At 36.2% G+C, this 23,311-nt stretch overlaps 1 protein-coding gene across 1 annotated transcript in view; it reads right to left on the minus strand.

Annotated features, from left to right (window-relative positions):
- The window catches only part of LOC135082123 (somatomedin-B and thrombospondin type-1 domain-containing protein), an 82,270-nt gene that overhangs the window by 58,247 nt on the left and 712 nt on the right, over window positions 1-23,311 (minus strand). The window lies entirely within an intron of this gene.

Consider the following 23,311-nt stretch of genomic DNA (forward strand, 5'->3'; position numbering starts at 1 on the left):
TCAGTCAGTCAGTTTCTCCTTTTATATATTTTATACAAAAGGATTTTTCCGCTAATTCCCGTTCCCGTGGGAATTTCGGGAATTCCTTTCTTAGTGCACCTCTACGGTACCTAAACTACGTCCCTTCCAAATTTCAAGTGCCTACGTTTAGCCGTTTAGGCTGTGCGTTGATCTGTCAGTCAGTCAGTCAGTTTCTCCTTTTATATATTTAGATTAAGTTTTTTTCAAGGCCCTCCTGTTTTATAACATTATCCATTGATTTTACACGAGAAACCACAATGCGTTTTATATTTCCTATGCAAAAATGACATTCACGGTCTATTCTAGACATAATATAAATTAGTTATGAAAATAATTTAATCGCCATTTTCATTAACCTTTATCTAAAGTTGATTTAGTGTTAAAGATCACAATGTTTACTAAATTAAAGTTCCTATTTAATAAAGTGTCTTACATAGTTCTTCATGAAGTTAAATAAACCTTAGCTGTAAAAAGAATTATTACTCTTAAATAAGTATTCAAGATATCTTCAACTCTATTTCCTTGTCTACAGTCATACTACAAGTTATATTATAGTACTTGTTTAGGAATTCTTAAAACTACACTCTTAATTAGGGTTTAAGTCTGCCTTAAGCGTTGTCTTAACTCTGTCTCAGTGATTTCCAAAGGATTGTGCCCTTTTTTGCTTACCATTGTCTTGGGGCATAACTTCAAGATTTCTTGAGTGCGACTATTGTCTTGGCCAAGACAACGGCTAGAATTAGGCTACTAGTATTCAAGATATCTTCAATGCCTTATGAAGATAATCTGTTGCTACTTGGGGTATGTAATATTGCTCGCGCTCGTTTTCAGGCGGTCGTCATTCTTCGTCTCCACTGCAGGAGCAAGACCCTCCAATGTACAAGAGGCAAATGGAGGATTTGGCCTACCCTCTTTGACCGCCTCTGTGGTGGTAAGACCACCTGCTTCAGACGCAGAGGTCCCGGGTTAGATTCCCAGTGGGGGCAGATTTTTGTATTCGGTTTGGTTGGTAGTAGGGCTTGTTCTAAGTCCGCCTGGCTAGCTACCACCATCTTACCTAAGTCTGTCGCCATAACAACAATGTGAAAAGCATTATTGTGTACCGGCAGTTAGAGCTTAGAGGTAAGATAGGCAGTTCCTCCGTGGTTGAGGATTCCGGGTGAAGCTCGCTTCCACCTTCGGCCTGATCATCACTTACCATCAGGTGAGATACAGGTCAAGATAAAAGAAACCCTCCCCACACTGGCTGAATGGGTTGGGGGAAGAATACTTGAGCCATAAACTAAGCATAACAGACATAATAACCCCAATAACACCTTCGTGGGCAAATAACATTAATTAGTGCTCTAACGGGCCACTCCAGCGATTATTTGATTAGCATGCCACAGCACAAGTAGATCAGCCAGACCGTTATGAAGATGTAGGTACATACAAGAATTATAACCTGATATTTATTATAAAGGTAAAATATCAAAGAAAGAAAGATATTATACATTTATTTACAGATCTTGTTAATGTGCTTAAAACACATTTTGAATATTCATCATCATCATTTCAGCCACAAGACGTCAACTGCTGAACATAATCCTCCCCCAATGATTTCCACGTCGCCCGGTTGGTAGCGGCCTGCATCCAGCGCCTTCCTGCTAAGTACCTTTATGAGGTCGTCTCTCCACCTTGTATACGGAAAGTAAACTTTAGGCAGAGATAAAAAGTAGAGTTAGGACAGGACACCAAGAAGTTTATGTGTTCACTAAGTTCAGAGATTTTTCATGGGTTGTTTGTTCTATTTAACCTGTAGTAATTATTTGATTAGGCTGTAACAGTAGACAACACAGGATTCCTGAGGGCAATTAACTAATTTGAAGGCGTTCTAGGAATATCTGGGACTACAATCGGATAATTTAGCCACAGACGACCACATACCTAAGCTAAACGTTGTGGTCTTATAGTTATAAGTAAATAGATGCTGCAATAAAAATGTATAGGTAATTACTAAAGTTTATGCGCTTTAAACTATTCCATTTAGGTGCGCTTCATTTCAGGTGCGCCTCAAAACGATTGGAGGAATAGTTTAGGTGCGCTTTATTAGTGCGCCTCAAAATGAGTGCGCTTCGAGAAATATCTCGAACCTATAACACAGCTAAATTTTCAATCACTGAGCTCAAACGTCTCACAAAACACGTCCTATGTCACCAGCGACCATTAAATAATACATTTTCTATTTAGTCCAGTCAATAAAGCATTATAGATGGAAAACTGTAGAACACAATTTCTGACTTCAGGACTTTATTTAGACTAGTTAGGAGGTGAACATAGCAAAAGTCCCCGCCCTTAGCCCTTGAGCCGGCGGGGAGAGGGGGGTTTAAAGGTGCCACTTTTCGGTTTTTCGCTTAATCCTCGGAAACTATGCGTCCTAGTGACATGACTACTTTGAACCAAAAAAAGCATATTCAATTTGCTACAGATGAGATAGACAAGTTTTTCTATAAATTGTATAGTTTTCGCGGCATCTGCTCTAGAAGGTCTGTAATATTGGAAATTTTATTTTTGTCTTACATGTTACCATCAGGAGAAAATCGACTAAATCAACATTGAGCAATCATTCTAGACATGCGGGAGCATGTTAAGCCTAGTTCCAGCGAGGGGACTACACCGTGCGTATATTTAGACGAATCACTTTGAGCCACTTTTGAGTCCTCATCACTCAAAAACTACTGTGCATTAACACTTCAAATTTGGCTCATGTGTTGAGACTTACAAGATATACATCAGTTTCAAATTTCATAAATCTGCCTCAAACGGTTCTTTAGATATTGACGTCCAAAAATCTACATGTCTGACCTATAGACCAAATTCTAACCACTTCCAGATGACCTCGAAGGTTCAAATTTGGCATCCAGAAAGGTAGTTATGTAAATACAAAGGAACAAATAAAAAACCAGTAAATTTTAACATTTCACATGTGATAGATAGATAGTAGTGAAAGTGAAGTTAATTGCGAAATACTGGTTGGAAAATCGGTAACCGGTTTTCGTTGAATTTCATTGAAGTTGGCTTGTATTACGGAAAATGTGTACAGTTTTTTTTACCGATAGAGAAATGATTGTTTATTTTGAGATGATTGAAGCATATAATTTGAACAGTCTTGAAAATCAGAGTTATCAGTCAAGATCATGCTCGTACCTATACAGGGTGGAATTTTGTAATGCCACCTGGAGGAAAAGTACTCTTAATGTTGTAGATAGAAATTTTTTCTCAAAGAAAACATTCCTTTATTTTTGAAAAGAAATATAACTGCATTCAAAGATTTCCAAAAATTTGCTTGCCACATCCTGTTAAAAATTACACCCTGTATTTTTAATACATCGATCGTTAGGGTTAAGTAAAAGGATGAAATCTCTCTAACAAACTTGATAAATCAAATGAAAGGGAAACCATGAAATCTTAAATTATTTTAATTATGTACAGAAAATTGTATGGTAGAGAATTTTCGAAAAAAAATCGAAAATCTTTTAATGCAGTTCTCTTTCTTTTCAAAAACAAAGGAATGTTTTCTTTCAGTAACATTTTCTATCTACAGTATTAAGAGTACTTTCCCTCCAGGTGGCATTACACAATTCCATCCTGTATAATTGTCTAAATTATTGCTGTCGCGACTGTGCGACAGGCGCCCGCAGTGAGTGTGCGAGTGCGACAGCAACTTAACATTACGCGCGAGCGATAAGAATGGGTAGCTTGGGGTCATTGGACAAAATTCTACGTGCTCACGGACCAGGCTTTAGCTAGAAGAATGGTCTACTGCCCACCCCAGGATGTTAGGCTACCGATACGAGATGATAGTTAAGCAGTACTCACTCATGAGCTGATACTTGAGCTTATGTACCTGATGTTAAGTGAGATGCAATCTACTGCCCTGTAAGTGACTTCAACAAATCCAATCAAGATTTTTTGAATTGAAATCTATGGAGCGAACATCGTTAACTAAAAAAAGGCTGATAGCAATTTATTAAACGGAAAATTGACAATATCAAGTAAAAATCAGTGCGCCGTTAAAATCAATAACTTAAGCTTCGTTCCACGATTCAGTTAAATTAAGCCGGACGTTATTCGAAACTACCCCAAAAATCCAATAAACCAGTGATTATAAAACGCGGTCAGCCCTTTATTCCAAAGTCAATACAGTTGAAGGGACGCCTATTTATCGATAAAATGGTTATCGATAACTCCAATGGAAATTGGTCCAATGCTTGAGTTCGACCCCCGCCCTTTTTAAAAAATCCACAAGCATTTTAAAATCCTTTTAATTACTAACATAATTAAATGTTTGTTGTCACAGATAAATATCGGAAAATCCAAACAAGTAAAACCAGCATAACGATTCTTAATTCGGCATGGGGCACACTGAAAACCAGCGTCATGGCCTTTCCTACCGTGGGCCACGGCATATGCTGAGTGGCATCCCATTACGATGGGCATCACTGTTGCGACAGGATAGCACTACTCAGTTTACTTTTTATTTCCTTTTAATATTATGTTTATTGTATGTGTTATTTCTGTCTTTTTTTCCGTATACCTTCTTTGTCCTTAACTAAGTGATGTTCATCGTAATAAATGTTTATTTCTATTCTTTCTAATTTTTCAGGGAGTTCATTCACAAATCGGCTAGTGAATTGACGTTTTAATGATATTTTCCGGTATCGATGTGGCGCATCACTACGCATAATGAGTCGCTATCCCGCCAAAATAACTCGATTACAACATAAACTCGATTTAAACGACCCAAAACACATTATCATAAAATATTGCCATTTCGGCCAAAACAGAAATCCTCGGTTGACTAAGCCTAGCTTTTCCCGCGACTTTGTCCGTGTCGAAAATTTATTTTTATTAATTAATTTACTTCTGCAATTCGGCAAAATTTAACCTTGGGTACCTACTATTTGGGTAGATATTTGGTTGGCGGTCGAGCTGTAGATCCTGGCTACACAGAAGTTGCAGTGGTGGGAACGAGAGGTGCGAATAGTCCCGTTCTGCAGTTGGGCCTAAAATACATGTAAACGCACTTTTTTTTTTTTTTTTTGTTGATCAATTACTACTTTATTAAACAATAACAAACTAAATTTGTACAGGTAATTTACAAACTTAAAAACTATACTATATACAAAAAAAAATACAATATTTACAAAAAAGGAAAATAAAAGTTAAATTAAAAAAGTATCTCTATCCCCAGATCTGTCGGTGAGGTTAGCGGTGCCCAAAAGGCTGGCAGCGTTTCCGCGTTGGATCGCTAGGCTTAAACGCTGGCCAAGGTAGAACCCAGCCTTCTGGTCACCGGTGACCTCGATGATGCGGGAGGAAAGCTCAGTGAAAAGCTTTTTGGCCTCCGGGCCCCAAGGTCCCAGCGTTTCCACGCCGAAAGGTACAAAACGGTAGCAGCGGTCTAAAGCGGAATATTTGCTTTTTTTTCAAAGATTCCGCTGAAGCAGCCGCAGCGCCTGCAGCCCTCGACGTGGAAGGCACATGGGAGGGGGCAAGAGTGTCGCAGCAAGTCGCATCCCAGACCAATGCCCGACCCTTAGACCAAGGAATTAATGTCATACCGTCGGGCCTTTTACCATCATCTCGACAGATACCTAAGGGTTCAAGTACTGCCGGGATACGAATTGATGTAAAGGCCCGACGTATGATGTCATTAAGACTTGCATGGCGAGGAATGCGACCTGCACTTTTGACGCAGGAGAGGCCATGATGACCAAAGCTATCCACTGAGATCCCGCAACGACAGAGGTGGGGATGGGTGTAACTAATTCCAAGACGCAAAGAAATTAGCACGGAAAGTGAAGTGTTGTCTAGGACAGTCCCGATATTGGCTGAAGGAACAATGTTCAGCCAATATCCGGACTCTCTTTCAGCAACAGCAATGAGACGAGCACGGTGTGTATCATCTGTGCAAGAAGACAAAAGAGAATCATACGTGATTTTACACAGCGGCTCGTCCCACTGCCTCTGTGAAGACAAAGACAAAGGTAAATCGATCTTGGACAAATTTGACCATGCATTTCTTGCATCTGTCAAACACGAGACCTCAGCATCGCGGAGCGACGAGTTTAAAATAGATATAAAGAGGTCTTTAGTGCTATAGGCAGATGAAAGGAAGGCAGGCAATGCTACACTCGAAATTTTGCGAGTGCCAAGACCACCATAGCGAATTGGGAGTGCAGCTTGAGTCCAAGATCGTTCATCTAGTCGACAATTTAGAATTTCAGAAAGAAGATTTTGAAGAGAATTATCCAGAACTTCTAAAAGATTAATAAATTTCCAAAGAGGGGAGCACCGTAAAACATATGTAAATTTTGGAACGAAAGTGCAATACCGAACGATAGTTAAGGCCATGTGTGAATTCAGTTGTAGCAGACGGTTGAAGGAATCCTGAAATTTATTATTTTTGTCATGAACAAAATCAGGGACACCTTCATCGAAAATAGGGGCACCAAGAAGGCGAAGAGAATTTTTAGACTGAATTTGTATTTGAGGGGCTAAAGAAGTAAATTTTGAAAGGATTTCATGTTCTGAAGTCAAAGAAACGGAGTCCGATAAATATAGTTCGCATTTACTAAAATTTAGTTCCAAACCGATATTTTTGAAATCGTTGATGAGTTTTGAAAAATCGCTTAACACTAGAAAGGCCGCCGTCCCATTTTTGTCCCACTCGCGAGTTTGATCAGCTCTAACTTTTTTATTTTTCAACGAAAGTCCATGAAACTTTTTGACTTTTTCTGATTTATTGAATTTTATCATTTTTTAATGTTTTTGATAATATAACATTAATAGAAAAAATTTTAAAATCGGTTTTACCTAGAAGCGCCACTGGGTCAATTTTATCCCACCCTGGTATTTGCCACAATAATTCGATGAAGAGTCCTTTTTTCGAGGAGATACGAAAGTGGAGAGGTGAGGAGAGTTTAGGTGACTTGTGACAATGCAGAAATGTAAATATATTGTACTAGTTTTTGCCTGTGACTTCACCCGTGAGAAATTAAGTTTATCGTTATCGTTGCTTTTTGACCAAATAACTGATTATTATTCTAAATTATAGCCTATATTATGTTATTCTGAAGTATTAACAATAAAATTGCAAAGTTTTATTAAGATCGGCTTAGTATTTTTTGCGTAAAAGAGTGAAAAAACATCCATCGATCTAACCATGAATCCATACTCACTTAGTTCAAGTTCCAGGCATATATCCACCTATTCATCCATCCTATCCATTCATCAGTCCATCCATCCTTCAATTCATCAATATTTATTAACTTTTACACTTATAATATTAGTAGGAAGATGGCCTCTAGACATAAGCCAGTTCATACATTGTATGATTTGATACATTTTTGAAATGTGTCACACATTTATTACAAAATTTTGAAGATTAAACGTACATAATTTTCATTGTAATTGGTCAAAAACTTCATTGTTTGTGTACAGATAACAGAAAAATAACCATACCTATAGAAATTCCTAAACACATAGTACACCAGATAGACAAAAAACCATACAAAAAAACTTTGTGCAAAATGTGCACTATTATTTTTAAGATATTTATTTTTTCTTTAAAAATAATAATGACTAGTTAGGGTAGTAATTTCATGATTTTAATACAGTATACCACCACGTAATATGTGACTATTTTTAAATGAAACCAAAAATATCTAAATTTTAATAATTCCAAATTAAAATTGAATACATTTATATTTTTAAAGAAATAAGTACATATTGTTTTAACCACATAGATAAACCTTTTTTTAAGGATACTACAAATAGTTTTAACCATAATATTCATGCCTGAAACTAAAAAACGTTACAAAATACATGCTGGGACAAAATTGACCCAGCGGCGCTTTTAGGGGGGTCGTAATCTTCGGCACTTCTAGTGTTAAAACAGAATTGGCGTCGCCTCCAATGGTGCCATCGTCTAAATACCACACATTTAATTTGGAATTTAGCGACGAAATAGTAGGGTGAATGGCTAAGCTGAAGAGAGCGGGACCCAAGGGGTCACCTTGCTGACAACCGACGGATGAAGAAAGGAGATTGTTTTTATAAATTAATTTTGAATGCATACTGTAGCACTGCCAGACATATTTATAAATGTGATTGAAATTGTTTTTAACATGTGTCAGCAAGGCGCCTCGGTCTACGGAATTAAAGGCGTTTTTTACATCCACCTTTAACAACACTTCACCACCGTTATTGTAAAGGAAAGTGCGGACTGCATGGACTGCAGCCTCGCAGCCTCCTTTAGTTCCAAAACCAAGTTGAACGGGTTGAAAAAAATTTGGAGCGTCAGAAATTATATGGCGAACACAAATTTTGGAAGCCAAACGTCGGATAGTGGAACCAATGGCAATAGGTCTAATCCCACCGTCTTTTTTCTTTAAGGCAATCAAATTAGCTCCGTATAAAATATCTATGATTCCTTCATAGACTTTACCAGAGAGCATAAGATTAATAAGAGAAGTTAAATTTGAAAGCAGGGAACTATCGCCGGAGTCACCGCAGATGAGATCTTTTAAATGCTGAGGTGAAAGACCGTCGAGACCACCGGCAGACCCATTTTTAAAAGTGGATAAAGCCGAAAGTATGTCATTTTTGGTTGCCGTGGGGAAGGGGTCGGAGTCAAGAGGTGGGTCAGGAAGATGAAGTGTTGAAGCAGGAGGTGGATGTTTGGAATGGAGTGCTGAAAGGGTGTCAGAACTATCGGGAGCAAACACATCACTAGAAAAAAGAATGTTGGCGGCTCCCTTAATGTCACCATCGGAAATTTTACTCTCCGCTTTTTTTATTAAATTTGTTTGGCTGGGGCGAAAACGACGAGTCCTAAGGGGAGGAGAATAATTTATAGGTACAGGATTTAGACAGTTTTGTTTTATTTTTTGTGTAAGGGAGCCGTCATCTGAAGGCCCGCGCTCAATGTATAGGGTACGGTATGCAAATGTGAGCAGTTGTTCCCAGCTACTATGGTCATTGTTTTTTAACACTGATGATATAACTTGTGAAAGAGCTCGGGCCACCGAAACCCGAGCACCTCTAGGAATCCTTTTAATTAGAGGACGCTCGTTCTTAAGAGTACTCAAACTCTTCCATAAAGGCTCATCTAAAGAAGGAGCAGAAACATTGGGAGGAATTATATTCGAAAATTGGTTTTTGTGACACCGGCTCTCATGAATTTTGAGCCCTCTTGGCCCTTTAAAATAGCGAGGCTGGGGACACTGCTCACAACGCACGAGCGAGCCATGAGAGTCATTGGAATTAGTTACAGTTCCCGATAAGTTCATATAAGTCTACTTAAATAAAATCGAAATATTTAAAAAATTGGTACTTACATAATAAAAATATCATACATTAACTTTTAAAAAAAATAAAACCGACTTCAAATGCGTGAACACAAAAAAAAACTAAAAATTAAAAATATTGCGTATAAAAAAGTTCATCCCCAATTTTCCACCCTTGGGGGTGAAATATTTTCTTCAAATTCGCATGAAACCACCCTTTTGATAATACCTATTCAACAAAAAAATAATCAGTCAAATTGATTTATAATCGGCGGAGATATTGCGTATAAAAAAGTTCATCCCCAATTTTCCACCCTTGGGGGTTGTTTTTTCTATTATTAAATTTAAATGGGACCACCCTTGAGGTATTACCTATACGCCGAAAAAAGATTTGTTCAAATCGGTTCATAATTGGCGGAGTTATCGCGTAACAAACATAGAAAAAAAAAAAAAAAAAAAACATACGGGTCGAATTGAGAACCTCCTCCTTTTTTGAAGTCGGTTGATAACATAAAACCTAAATGAATTAATTTTTATAGTAAAGATGACAAGATGACAGCTGATGACCGTTATTTACAAACAAAGTTGGTCCGTTGCTTGGAGACTGGCGCACATGCGCCAGGGCGCCCGGAATGATTGGCTGGCTCCTTGGCAGATAGATATTGTTGCTTGGAGATTGTTGCACATGCGCTAGGACGCCCGGTAAGATTGGCTGGTACGTTAGCAACCCGTACTGCCAAAATGGGCGTCCCTAGCAACCGTCAACTCGACGGGAAATATTTCTTTAGAGAAGGGCAATCCACGCAGCATCCAGAGACAGGACCTGGGAGTCTGCCTACATGCGCAAGGCAGACCCGCCACACACTTTAACCTTCCAAACGGTGAAGAGGGCAAATTAAGCCAGAACAACAAACAAAAATGCCAAAATAACAGAGGTGGTTCACCGACACGTGCTGTCAATTTTTTTTTTTTTAAAAGCCTAATTGCTAAAAAATCATAGGTAATAACTTTTAATCATTAGTTTTTTACATGGCAGAATTTAGCAGGCAAAACCTGGAGCGAGATCAAACGCGAAGCTTAAGACTGAACGCGAGGGAGGACTGTTGTGGACGCCCTCTGCCCCATCTAGGGGACATAGGACCGTTATAAATTCGTGCGATAAGTTTGTGACAGTCTGAAATTCAGGAGACACGGGCAAAAGCTAGCATCTAAACTGTAATTTACCTTTACTTAACTTACTAAGAACAAACATACAGACATTTTTATTATTATTTAAAGGAGAAATTATTCGTACTTTGGGTTTGAACACAAATCATTCCTTTTAGAATACATTGGTGTTGGCTTAAAACAATGGACTTTATAATAATTTGGAACATCGAAATTATTTTGGTAAAGTGGCTGAATTTGTAATTATCTAGTAAGTAAGGATAATAAATCAAGGTAAATATTGCACCTTATATTATTACATTAATTTGCACTAGCTGTGCCCGCAAATTTCCGTACCTACGCATGTAAAGTACGGGAAATATTTCCCGTTTTTGCAACATTTTTCTTTACTGCTCCGCTCCTATTGGCTGTAAGATGATGTTATAATAGCTTTCTCGACAAATAGGCTATCCTTCAAAAAAAGATTTTTTTAAATCGGAACAGTAGTTCCTACGATTAGCGTGTTCAAACAAACAAACTCTTCAGATTTATAATAATAGTGTTTAGATTAAGTACGATTTTGCAACATTAAAAAACAATTTACTTAAAATATTAGTCAAAAGCAACATTTACTATGGAAGTGGGAATTTTGAAATCGTCTTATAAGTATGTCCCGCATTTAGCAGCATAAGGAGAAGGGATTTGTAAGGGTTTTCGTGTGCTTCCTTTTAATACCCGCAAGCCCACTGTCTTTATAAAGCATAGTGCAGACAAGCTAAACACTGTATCTCATGGAGTTTGCGATCTTAACGAAAAAAGAGAATCGAAGATCGAAAACTTTAGGAGCACCGAAAACAACATTTTTCAGGAGAGACAAAAATCTATCTCCTGAAGATTTTTGTACGAAACCTTTTCCCGTTTTTTGATATTTATTACTTACAAAGAAAAGTATTGGTTATTGAATACAGTTTTTATTTAAGAGCGTTGTCACATTTTTCATGCAGAAATCGAGAATTTGGCAGATTTCGAAATGATTTTAGTCATATAATTTATTGTTATAGCTTCATTTGACTTATATCATCGTAATTATCATACATTTTTACGGAATGTCTATTGACAAAATCTCGTTCAAATTGGATTTTTGCCTACGAAAACAGCGAATTTCGAAAGCCCGATTTCCAGGTAACTCGCGAAGGCACAACTTTGAACTAATATTACAACAAATTTATTTCTAAGAAAGAAGATAGAATGTATTCATTAGAATAAGCATACCCTAAAGAAGAAAGTGTATTGAGAAAATTTTGATGTTTAATTCATTAAAATGCATTTTTATCATGTCTAAGATAGTCAAAATTCGAGAAAATTACTGCAAGAAAACAGGTCACATCTCATAATCTAAAAGTCATTTGGCAACATAAACTACTTTATACTTAAGAAGAAACATAGTACTATTATTGTGTGAAAAAGAAAAAATATCTATCTTCAATCTTCAAATGAAAAATTAATTTGAAAATACTATAAAATCGGGTGCATCAAATGGCATAAATCAGTCGTGCTTTGGCACTCGTAGACGCTGGGTCTATGTCAGTTGACTGCCCACTGACGTATATGCGTCACGCGTGATTTTTTCGTAAATTGTAGTATGATTGAGTACTTTTGATCCGCAAGTATTTTTAATTTATTTGTTTAGGTAAATCGGACTTGTAATTTCTTTCTTTTCAAACTTTTTACTATTTTACTTACAGAATATGGGTAGAATAGATAAAAGATATTATTATTATGGTATCTGTTTGGTCAGGAAAAAATAAATGACTAATAAAAATTTTAACAGGGTGTCAAAATATTAGTCTATGCTATTGTGTTTCTATCAACATAAAATATACTCTTCCTTACTAATAAAAGTTGAATAGCGTCTGTATGGTCACACAACGCTTCGTCATGTTTTTCCGAAAGTTAAATAAATTACTGACGACTGAATGAAAGAAATTGGTGCGTAACTATTCATCTGATATTAAACGTTTAGTAATAAAGGGGTAGGGGGGTAATCAGGTAAATGACAAATCCACCAGCGGTCGCTCGATGACACTTAGACAAATAGTTTTATAAAACGTCAACTAAGTTGGTTAGGTATTTGTATTGTAGATACTTATACAAATGAACGTATAAAATGAGTTTATTTTTAAAAGTATAGGTACAGGGTGGAAACGATAAGTGATTTCACTTGATTTTTAATTATACAAGATATCGAGAAACTGTTTACTGTTCCTGTAAGTGCTTCATGAGCTCTTTAAAACAATAACAATAAATAGGTCAAAGAATAAACTGGATCTATGCGAAAATTCAATGTTTCCGAATTTCATACTAAATGTATGCCGCCAGCCATACCTACCATATTAGAAGTGTTAATTTTTTAAATTTAAATTTTTAATTGAGTAATATAATATAATAATCAAACAACAAACTCGTAAATTCCATTCTTATTTAAATTATTTACGGAAAACATGATTTTAGGTTTAACTTGCTACAATATCATCAAGAGATACTAATTAATAAATACTAAATAAACAGCTTAAGGGGACGGCATTAAGACGCTCAGAATTCTCAGAAACCATTGATTTCGTGTTTGTTTGTAACTGTATTAAATGTATGAAAGCTGGAAATATAGGTTTTTTGAATAGATTCAGTTCGTTCTTAAACATATTATTGATGCCGTTTGCTAGGTCTCATGAAGCACTTTTTCAGTAAGTAACCATTTGTTCGACATCTTGTATACCTACTATAAGAAATATTCGAGTGAGATCACTTATCGATTATTTTCGTCATCCTTATTTGTATTAAATTTAATTAAAATACACTAAGGCTGAGATGCACCACCTAACTTTGACCCTAACTGACAATAACCGGTGTTTTATGTTATAAAGATTTTTGACATCCAAAATTTTGATGTCAATGTTAAAGTAAGACGGTGCAACACGGCCTAACAAATGTATCGTAGACAGTACTTTTTATTTTCTTCATAAATCCTTCTTTTCTTTGTAAAGCTATCTATAATATAGTTCCAAAATACTGCACTGTCCTGTCGATGACATTGACAGTGGGGCGCCACCGTCAATACCGGATCGCTGGTTCAGATTTTTGCCATGTTGGAAACCATATAGTTGAACGATGGTAGCGCCCCCCTGTCATTGAGTTTGGTGGGACAGTTCAGCGTGGGTCATCTATACAAGCTTTTATTTTCTTTGACATCTGGAGTTGTAAAATCTTGCAACTTGAAATTTACTTACTTCCCGTTTTCCCATTGAGCTGAAATTTTGCATGTCTACACAGGCATGCAAAATTTCGTTTCATTTCGCACTAAATAATTTAATTTACACGTGTTTTCATGCGATGGGCAAGTCAACATATTTATGTAAAACGTTAATGATTTCCTGGACTGGACTTGGTATTACATGGATCTCACAACTTTTTACCGTAGAACAACTGAGTAGTGAGACTTGGTTTTTTGACAAGTATTGTTTTTGATGGGTTTGTATTACAGAACGCATGTGTACCTAATGGGATAACTGTTTAAAAACACGATTAGATAAATTTTGCTCTATGGATAAAAATCTTAAAGTTACCTCTGATTTTGTTGCATTATACGACCGTGGTTTATAATAATAAATTCTATAAAATAACAATGATATCAGTATTTACCTCTTTGATTTCCTGACTTGTTTAGATTTACAAAAACTAAATATTTATTATTAACTTTTAGATAATAATTTGAATGGCGCTTACGATGTTTAGTTACGAGCTCTTTGATGGACACAGATATTATAGATAACGTTTAAAAAATGGCACGCTCGTTTTCATACATTTCATTCTATTTATTTAACCTATCCATATTTATGTGCGGAAACGTCACAAAATCAGAATAAATCTTAATTTTTCCATCCCGCATCATAAAAACCAAAAAGTCAAAAGTAAAATTTAAATGGTAAATATTTTTCATAAACAAGCTTTTGATGCTGTAAAAAGAATAAAATAAAACATAAATTCTTTCAAACCCATCAACTTATTACTTTACTCAATTTAAAGATTAAAAACTTGTCGCGGGATTTAGTAGTGTAAAAAATACATTAATTACGTAACTTGATTTTGCTAAAAGTCTGATCTGAGAAAAAATCAAATAGGTAAATTATACATTATTTCTTTATTATTATGTATGATGTACTGTCTTAGGTACGATACAACGACGGATTAAGATCGTTTAGTCGACGCAGCGTTGAAATTGTACAGATAAATGCAGTTTGCGCACTCACTACGCGACGTCAAGCAATAAAAACCTAAAATTCGAACGCCAACTTTTTGCTACAACGCTCTTAAGTGAGCTCTTATTTAATTAACGCCAACTCGCACAGCAGCGGGGTGTACTTAGATGGCAATTAACGACCAGATTTAAGAGAAATTGATGCCTGACAAAAAAGAGACGGAATTTTTGACCCGATATCTATGCGGTATTGTCGATCGAAGCATGTAGTTGTCAATTTGTCATAGATGCTACATTGCTTTGTAAAAATCTATAGGATGTTGCAACAGCATAGGGAGATGCGTACAAGAGAACTTGTCAGGTTCCTACATTCGTAGATTGTACAAAATAGATTTTGTTTTATTGAGTGCTGTCAGACCTAAACATCTTTGATTTAATTCAGTAGAAGTGAGGTCACTTAGTTGGCCAAAATACCTACTTGAAGAAGGGAAATAAGGGAAGGTATTTAAACAGAGGGAAAACATAGGGGTTATGATTATTTTTTAAATCTTAACGTTATAAAAACTTTATGTCAGATCTTTGTTAAGTTCAGAGGCTATTTTGCAGGCAAACACGTTTTATCCTATTTATAGTGTGAACTCAGCCTTATGTTTGCACTGGATTACCAATAATGTGTTTGGAAGAGTCGCCATTATCAGCTAAAAGTGTTTGCATTACAGAAAAACGATTTTATCCTTCATTTGAGTAGGATAATGCATTGTGGAAATGTTGGCACAGTTTAAATCCCAAATGGACGAAGGTTTTAATAAAAATAATGTTTTTACTGGTATTATGAAAACTTTTTTGTTGAACAAAAGAAAAAGAATTATTATCTGTGACAAAGGTCGTTGTGAAATTTTGTGTAATTTAAAAAATTACTTAATTATTACTTTAAAAAATGAATATTTTAAAAGGGCATTTTTTTTTTCAATCTTTGTATTAGTACGCAGAACTGACGGCCGATGGGTCAGCACAGTTCTGGAGTGGAGGCCACGTACGGGAAAAGCAGCGTATGACGTCCACCCACATACAAAGTGGGCCGACGACCTCATAAAGGTAACAGGAAGGCGCTGGATGCACGCCGCGCTACCAACCGGACGATGTGGAAATCATTGGGGGAGGCCTATGTTCAGCAGTGGACGTCCTTTGGCTGAAATGATGATGATGAATAATCTTGATATTTACTAACCTTTACACCCATAAAATAAAATGCAATAAAAATGTACAGAACTCTGCACGCAAGCTCAACTCACTTTTGACAGTTTTTAAACCACTTCCCGCCAAAATGGTTTATCGTAAAATAATGGCGGTTGGCGCAGTGAAAGAAACGTGCACATTTGCCGCTCATAAATCACTTCGCTTCCCGGTGGGGGCAGCTGACCAAAGATTAAGTATTGTGAAATAAATTAATAAAAGGTTTAGTTTGACCTGTAACATGGTTATTACGAGTATATCGTTATCCCTACTAATATTATAAATGCGAAAGTAACGCTGTCTGTCTGTTACGCTTTCACGCCTAAACCACTGAACTGATTTTGATGAAATTTGGCATAGAGATAGTTTGAATTCCGGGAACGGACATAGGATAGTTTATACCCCGGTTTTTGAAACAGGGACGCGCGCGATTAAGTTTTTCTGTGACAGACAAAATTCCACGCGGGCGAAGCCGCGGGCGGAAAGCTAGTAATCTATTGTATTTAATAGGCTCCGTGAAGGAAATGGTTAAAAAAATCTTTCACCATTTGATTCCTACATTATTTCTGATGGACAACAAACGAAGTTCGCCAGGTCAGCTAGTTTTTAATAATTTAGCTAATTTTGTTTTGAAATGTTTTCCTTAGTCCAGGGAAGGTTTAAACAGTGAGAAAATATGAAAAATTGCGTGGAATATTGTAAAAAAATATTTAATTTTGTCATAATGTAGGTGACACGAAGTCAGGTCAGCTAGAGTTTAATATACTTTTCTCTGCAACATGATATTTCACTTCCAAAAGCTGCTATCTGCTGAAAAAGCAAAATTAGCTTATCCCAGCTTAGTTAACTTCGAAAATCTTAACTCTCCCTCTTTTTATTTTTTTTAACTTCTTTTTTTGCGATCTCCGTTCCACTTACAGCGGATTAGCTTAGAAAAATAATATTTTAAACGCGAAAGTTTGTGAGGATGGATTGAACGAAAGGATGAATGGATGTTTTTTTACTCTTTCACGCTTAAACCACTAACCGATTTACTTAGATGAAATTCGGTTAAACTTTGCACGGCTTGTGCATTAACATCAGATGAAATAAAAAAAAATTGAGACCCAGGAAAATCTTAGGAAAGTTTTTGTCTTGGTTTTTAAAAGGGAGACACACGCGATAAAGACATAACTGTAATTAATTGAATTTTACGCAGGCGAAGCCGCGGGCAAAGACTTTTGTGAATACACCTTCAACCCGCAAGTCTTAACTTTTCCGCAAAAGGAAAGAATGTCAAAACCACATCCGTATATTATTCGTGGACATAAATCATTACTGCTCCTTCCTGCGAGGGACTGTAGCTACTAAGATTAACGAGCTTTAGTGAAAATGGAGTAGTATTGTGCTGATAAGCCATTGCCGTGTTCACAAGCGGATGGGTGACCATTAGGAACACTTTAGTATATTTAAAGACTAGCTGACCCGGCGAACTCTGTTCCGCCTTAAAGGCAATAAATAAGCCATCGCTTATTTGCTCACCGCTTAGACCTACCCTGGACTACGAAAAACATTTTAAAACCAAAATCAGCTCAATCGGCCCAGCCGTTCTCGAGTTTTAATCAGACTAACGAACAGCAATTCATTTTTATTTATATACAGGGTGGAAACGATAAGTGATCTCACTCGATTATTTCTAAAGTATTCAAGATATCCAAAATCTGGTTACTGATCCTGAAAGTGCTTCACGAGCTCTATCCAACGGTACCAATAAAGGGTTACAAAATAAACTGTATCTATCCAAAAATTCAATGTTTCCAACTTCCATACATTTAATAAAACCACATAATATTAAAAATTATACAAGATATCCAAAAACTGGTTACTGATCCTGAAAGTGCTTCACGAGCTCTATCCAACGGTATCAATAATAAGTTACAAAATAAACTGGAGCTATCTGATAATTCAATGTTTTCAGCTTTCGTACATTTAGTACTGACACAATCATGGCACTTATGTCTTGATAATATTATAGCAAATAAAGCCTAAAACCAATGTTTTAAATGAATAATTTGAAATGAGAATGCATTACGAGTTCATTTTAAGTGTTTATTACTTAATAAAAACATTTAACACTTCTAATATTCTGTGGCTGGCATACATTTAGTATGGAGGCTGAAAACATTGAATTTTCGGAAAGATCCAGTTAATTCTGTAAACTATTACTGATACCGTTTGAAAGAGCTCGTGAAGCACTTTCAGGATCAGTAACCAGTTTTTCGATATCTTGCATAATTTGGAAATAATCGAGTGAGATCACTTATCGTTTCCACCCTGTAGATAGATAGATAGATTACGTAACATGTCAGCGCGACGGGTCTTCCACTCACAATGATCCGAAAGTTAACTGACAGAGAATGCGTATAGCACGTTCGTTTCATATGGTACTACCTAAAGTTTTAAACAAATAAATAAATGTCTCATAAAGCTAGCAGGAAGGCACTGGATGCAGGCCACTACCAACTGGTTAATCTGGAAATTATTGGGGAAGGCCTATGTTCAGCAGTGGACGTACTGTAGCTGAAATAGTGATGACGTTGGAACTTAGAAGCCGGTGTGCAACTCTTGTGGCGCCAGGATCTACAACTTAGCTGCCAATAAAAACCTAACCAGTGAAGGTTTGTCTTGGATGAAAGTTAAACTGTCACTAGACCCTAGAGTATCATTTATCACCTAAGTACAAACTGGGTCTCAAGTCTGAGCTGAGTGGTAAGGGAACATTGCCTTTATTTTTTCGCGAACATAATGGGAAAACGCGAGCATATTCCCCATACCGTAATAACGCTGTGTAAACATAAAGAAAATGAAATGATTGAAAATATGTCTACGAAAGTGAAACCTCGGTTGCGGATATAGAAATGTTGTTTGATCGGTAGGATAATACCCTTTTTTCTTGACACAGGATACTAAAACATTCAGATTTGTAGAGTTGCAATTTATTGAATAGCTACCAACGGGTCAATAAGGAAATCATTTGGGGAGGCCGTAATGTTCAGCAGTGGACGTCCTATGGCTGAAATGATAATGATGATGATGAATAGCAATAACTTTTCCAAACATTGTCGGCCGTTTGGTGTAGTGGTTCAGAACGGACTACTATGCCGAGAGGTCCCGGGTTCGATTCCCGGCCGGGCAGAAATTGAAATGATGAATTTTAATGTCTGTGACAGGTCTGGGTGTTACCACAGAATAATAATAAGTACTACGTACAGAAGTTTTACTTCGCGAAGGTATTTAAAAAAATGTGTGCTCAATGTCATTAACAATATGGTGTAATTTAGCTTGTCTCAAGAGTCAAGCAAGTTTGTCAGAAGTTTTGTTGACAAACGTCAGTGATCGGTACTGCGCCGAAGCTATAGGGCTGACTTCGGTAAAATGATGTGACGTGAGGTGCCAATCTGCAGAAAATGGCGGAGGAAATACATGATTTAGCATGAATTATCATGAATAATATTAACTACTTATTTACCTCTCAGTGTCTTCAGGCAACTTAAAAAAGTACATTCTGTGTTTTTATTATTATTAAGGCAGTTAAATACTGCACAGTATTTAGTACACCATTTTCTTTATTTTTTTCCATCATACACAAGAATACGCGTGCGTGAGTCAATGTTCGCTCGTATGTGAGGCCTTGTCGAATAGTACTCTTGTAGGGGGCAATCGTGCGTGTTTTGTTTTCGATGTAAACTCGCGGAGATGAACAGGCCTGGTGTTACTATGTATAATAGGTATGTATGTATTTAAAAAAAAGTATATAAGTAGTATATCCGTTAAGCTAGCGCCCATAACACAAGCATATTAATTGCTTACTTTGGGGCTAGATGGCGCTGTGTGAGATTGTCCAAAGATATTTATTTTATTTATATTTATTAAACACCTGGAAAAGAGCTACTCAAGTACTCAAAATGATCCAAAATTGCGGTTATCAGAATTTGCGTCAAAAACTAAGTACCTGCTGGGCTAGGTGAACTGCATACTTACAGTTCCTGTAAAAAAAATATTTTGAGTTGTACTACTCTTCATCTAGGCGTGCGATGTGCACTAAGAAAAATATTCGAAAAAAGAAACTCCAATTTTAAATTTAAAAATTCATAACACTATTAAAATAATGGCATAGATTAAAATGGGCGCGTATTTATGCACTATTATGCCTACATCCCAAATATGGAACGAGGAAGGGAAGCCATCGCTCACGGGTCAACAACCATAAATAAAGCAAGATAGAACACGTTATTTTGATAATAAATACGACAGAGAAAGAATCCGAGCTATCAGAGGGCGGTCGACGAACTAAACTGATATGCATAACATAAGGAATATGTTTTGATTGAGAAGTAATGTTTTGAAGATCTTTGAACATACGGTAGTTGGCAATACTAATCAGTTGACACACTTTTTTAAGCGGTCAAAACGTGATTCCGTGAAAGATTTGTAACAATATATTAGGCAGCAAACGAAGATAAGACCGATGTGTAGTAAGTAATGTAGCTAAAAGCAAGCAAGTGAAGTTTGAACATTATTATGTTCAAACTTATAACAAATAAAAGGTCAAATATTGCGTCCGAATACGAAAAGACTAAATAATATTTTATTTAGTCTTTTCGTATTCGGACGCAATATTTGACCTTTTATTTGTTGAACAAAAAATTTTTAGGCAATTGGCTATTTTAAAATTGTAAGAAAAAGTCAGTATAAAACTTCTATGAATATTTAAAGGTAATTTAAATTGTAATAGGCCGTGCTAAAACGAAGATAAGTAATTATTGTAGTAACTTACTAGACTTTGAAGTTTTGCAAAAAAGTAAATTTAATATTTCAAACCAGAGTCTTTTCAATCAATAAAACTCCGTTAATCAGCTAGGCACTGCCTTGGCTGTATACATCTCACGCCTTTGCCTACCTACGTCCATTGATTACCAATCAACCAAACGAGTTGAATGGTGACTAGCATCTTTGGGTTACCTGGGTATTCAAATCATTGCCCGAAACAAAAAACCCGTTTGTCACGATGACTTTAAAAGACCCAATGTATTGTGTTTTTATTTGTTTGTTTGCTTTAATTTGTTTTGTGTTGAAAGCGGGAAGCTTTTAGTTTGGGCTATTTGAAATTATTGTTTGGTGTTTGAGGTGTTAAGTTGAAAAATAGAGCTTTAATGTAATAGCTTTTTGTATGGTAACATAATGATGTATTTATAAAGAATTAGAATTTCTAGCTTATCTAACCAACAGTCTACCATAAAATTAAATTAATGAAAGCTTCCTTTAATCTGCACAATCTCTCCACACTCTCCTTATGAAAAAAGTCTTATCAAAAAGTGTTCAGCTGCTGCCGTCAGCAGTTTAAATCAAAATTCTAACTCTTGAAAATAACCTGTGATCAGTCATGTAATAGTTATTAAAGCACTAAAATGTGTAATTTAATGTTATGTATGAGAATAGAGCATGAAAATGTTACATAACCTACTAAATCCTATGAATATTAATTATTTTAGTAAAATTGTAGGCTCTTTTCACTGCATAAAACCCATTTTCATCACAGAGGGCTCCATAGAGCTACTTAAGCGAGGAGTTTAGACTCGTTACGGTAATTGGAATCTTGTCAGTTCACTAAGCACGGTAACAAGCGAAAACCGCCCTTTGAAAGCTGAAGGACCGTTCAATTCCGCGGGAAAATCGCGGAAATATACTCGCTATAGACAGATTATGTTTTTGGAAAATGTGCGGAAATTGACGAAAAGTTATTGGGCCAATTTGTCAAGTGAGCGGCGGTTTATTTTCATTTTATGATAACTTTCAAATTATGAATTGTGAAAGCAGTTTTTCAATATACAATCATTATTACGGCTGAGTACATTATTATTATGCCCATAATATATCTAATATCGCTTTCGCTTTTTATTAATTAGTATTTTTGTTTTAAAATATGCAAAACTTTTTTTGTAGGTAGGTACATTATTAAAAATTAGTAGGTATATGCAATATTCAGTGTCTAGGCAATCAAGAAAATCTTTATTGTGATAAGCTCATCTGTACGCTCTTTAGTCCTTGAAGTTGAGTAACACATTTTTTTTTCTATTTTTAAACCAGGCCGAAGAATGTTTTTCATAGCAGCCTAACTTATTTCTGAACTGTGTTTGACAATTAAACTTTTTTTTATTTAGAACAATTTGAATTTTCAAAATAAAAGACATCCAATTGCGATCCAAACACGTGCCAACTTAAAAAATAAAAAATGGAATTCAAATCATTCAATTCTAAATTCAAAAACGTTTCCACTGAACTGCTGAACCGCGTAAACCGCACAAAAGCATCCATAGAGCTATAAACAGAATTTAGAGCGCACAGTAATTGGCCGAGTCTCGTCAGTCCAATAAGCACTATAACAAGCGCAAAGTGCTCTTTGAGTGGGAAAAGCATCGAATTTCGCGGGGGAATCTTTGGAAGAATAAGTGGGTGTGATTTGTAACTCAAAATCTTGGGAGAGTAAAACAAAATAATATTCTCGCGCCGAAAGGGTTACAATGTCTCAATTCTTTAAAGGTAGCTTATATATTTTTTATAATTCGTAGTAAGAAGTAGGCTCTAAAATTGCTGAACTGATTTTGAAGAAAATTTTGAAAACTTGTAGAAAGCTGAATTATTCAAGCTTTATGATGTGATAGACCGAAATGTACAACTAGCGAAGCCACGGGCAAAAACTGGTAAATTAAAAAATAATTTCGTTCTATGTAAGTATTGTAGCTTTCCCATAACATCTGTAAATCTGGCAGATCTTATCTGAGAGTACCTATCTATCACATTCTAGTTTGTAGCGTCTTACAGTTACAGGATGAGTGCCGACGATTTGTATGGGATAGTTAGTGTACGAAACCAAACCCAATGATAGCTAGTTAGTCGTAATAACACTGATTTATTACACATAACACAATTATTTATAAAATGATAGAATAGCAGAAGTAAAGTTCTCAAGTCCAAAAATTCGAATTCAAAGTCTCATTTCTGAAATCTTTTCTATCGGAATTCTTATCACAAGCACAGCATTCGTGACTTGAAATATCATTTAAAATGTTATAGGTACCTAACTACCTACTCGTATTCACTACCCAATAAAATCAATTGTCCAAAATCACGTGTCATTTGTCCCAACCCTTTGGTCCCACACAAAGGCCATGGACCTAAACCGTGGAGTTTAGACTCGCAAATAATTGGTTGGAAACTTGACAGCTCACTAAACACGGTAACAAGCGGGAATCGGCCTTTGACAGCAAAGGGCCTTTTCCCGTGGCCT

The sequence above is a fragment of the Ostrinia nubilalis genome, chromosome 21, assembly GCF_963855985.1.
Source record: "Ostrinia nubilalis chromosome 21, ilOstNubi1.1, whole genome shotgun sequence".
NCBI classification, from domain to species: Eukaryota; Metazoa; Arthropoda; class Insecta; order Lepidoptera; family Crambidae; genus Ostrinia; species Ostrinia nubilalis.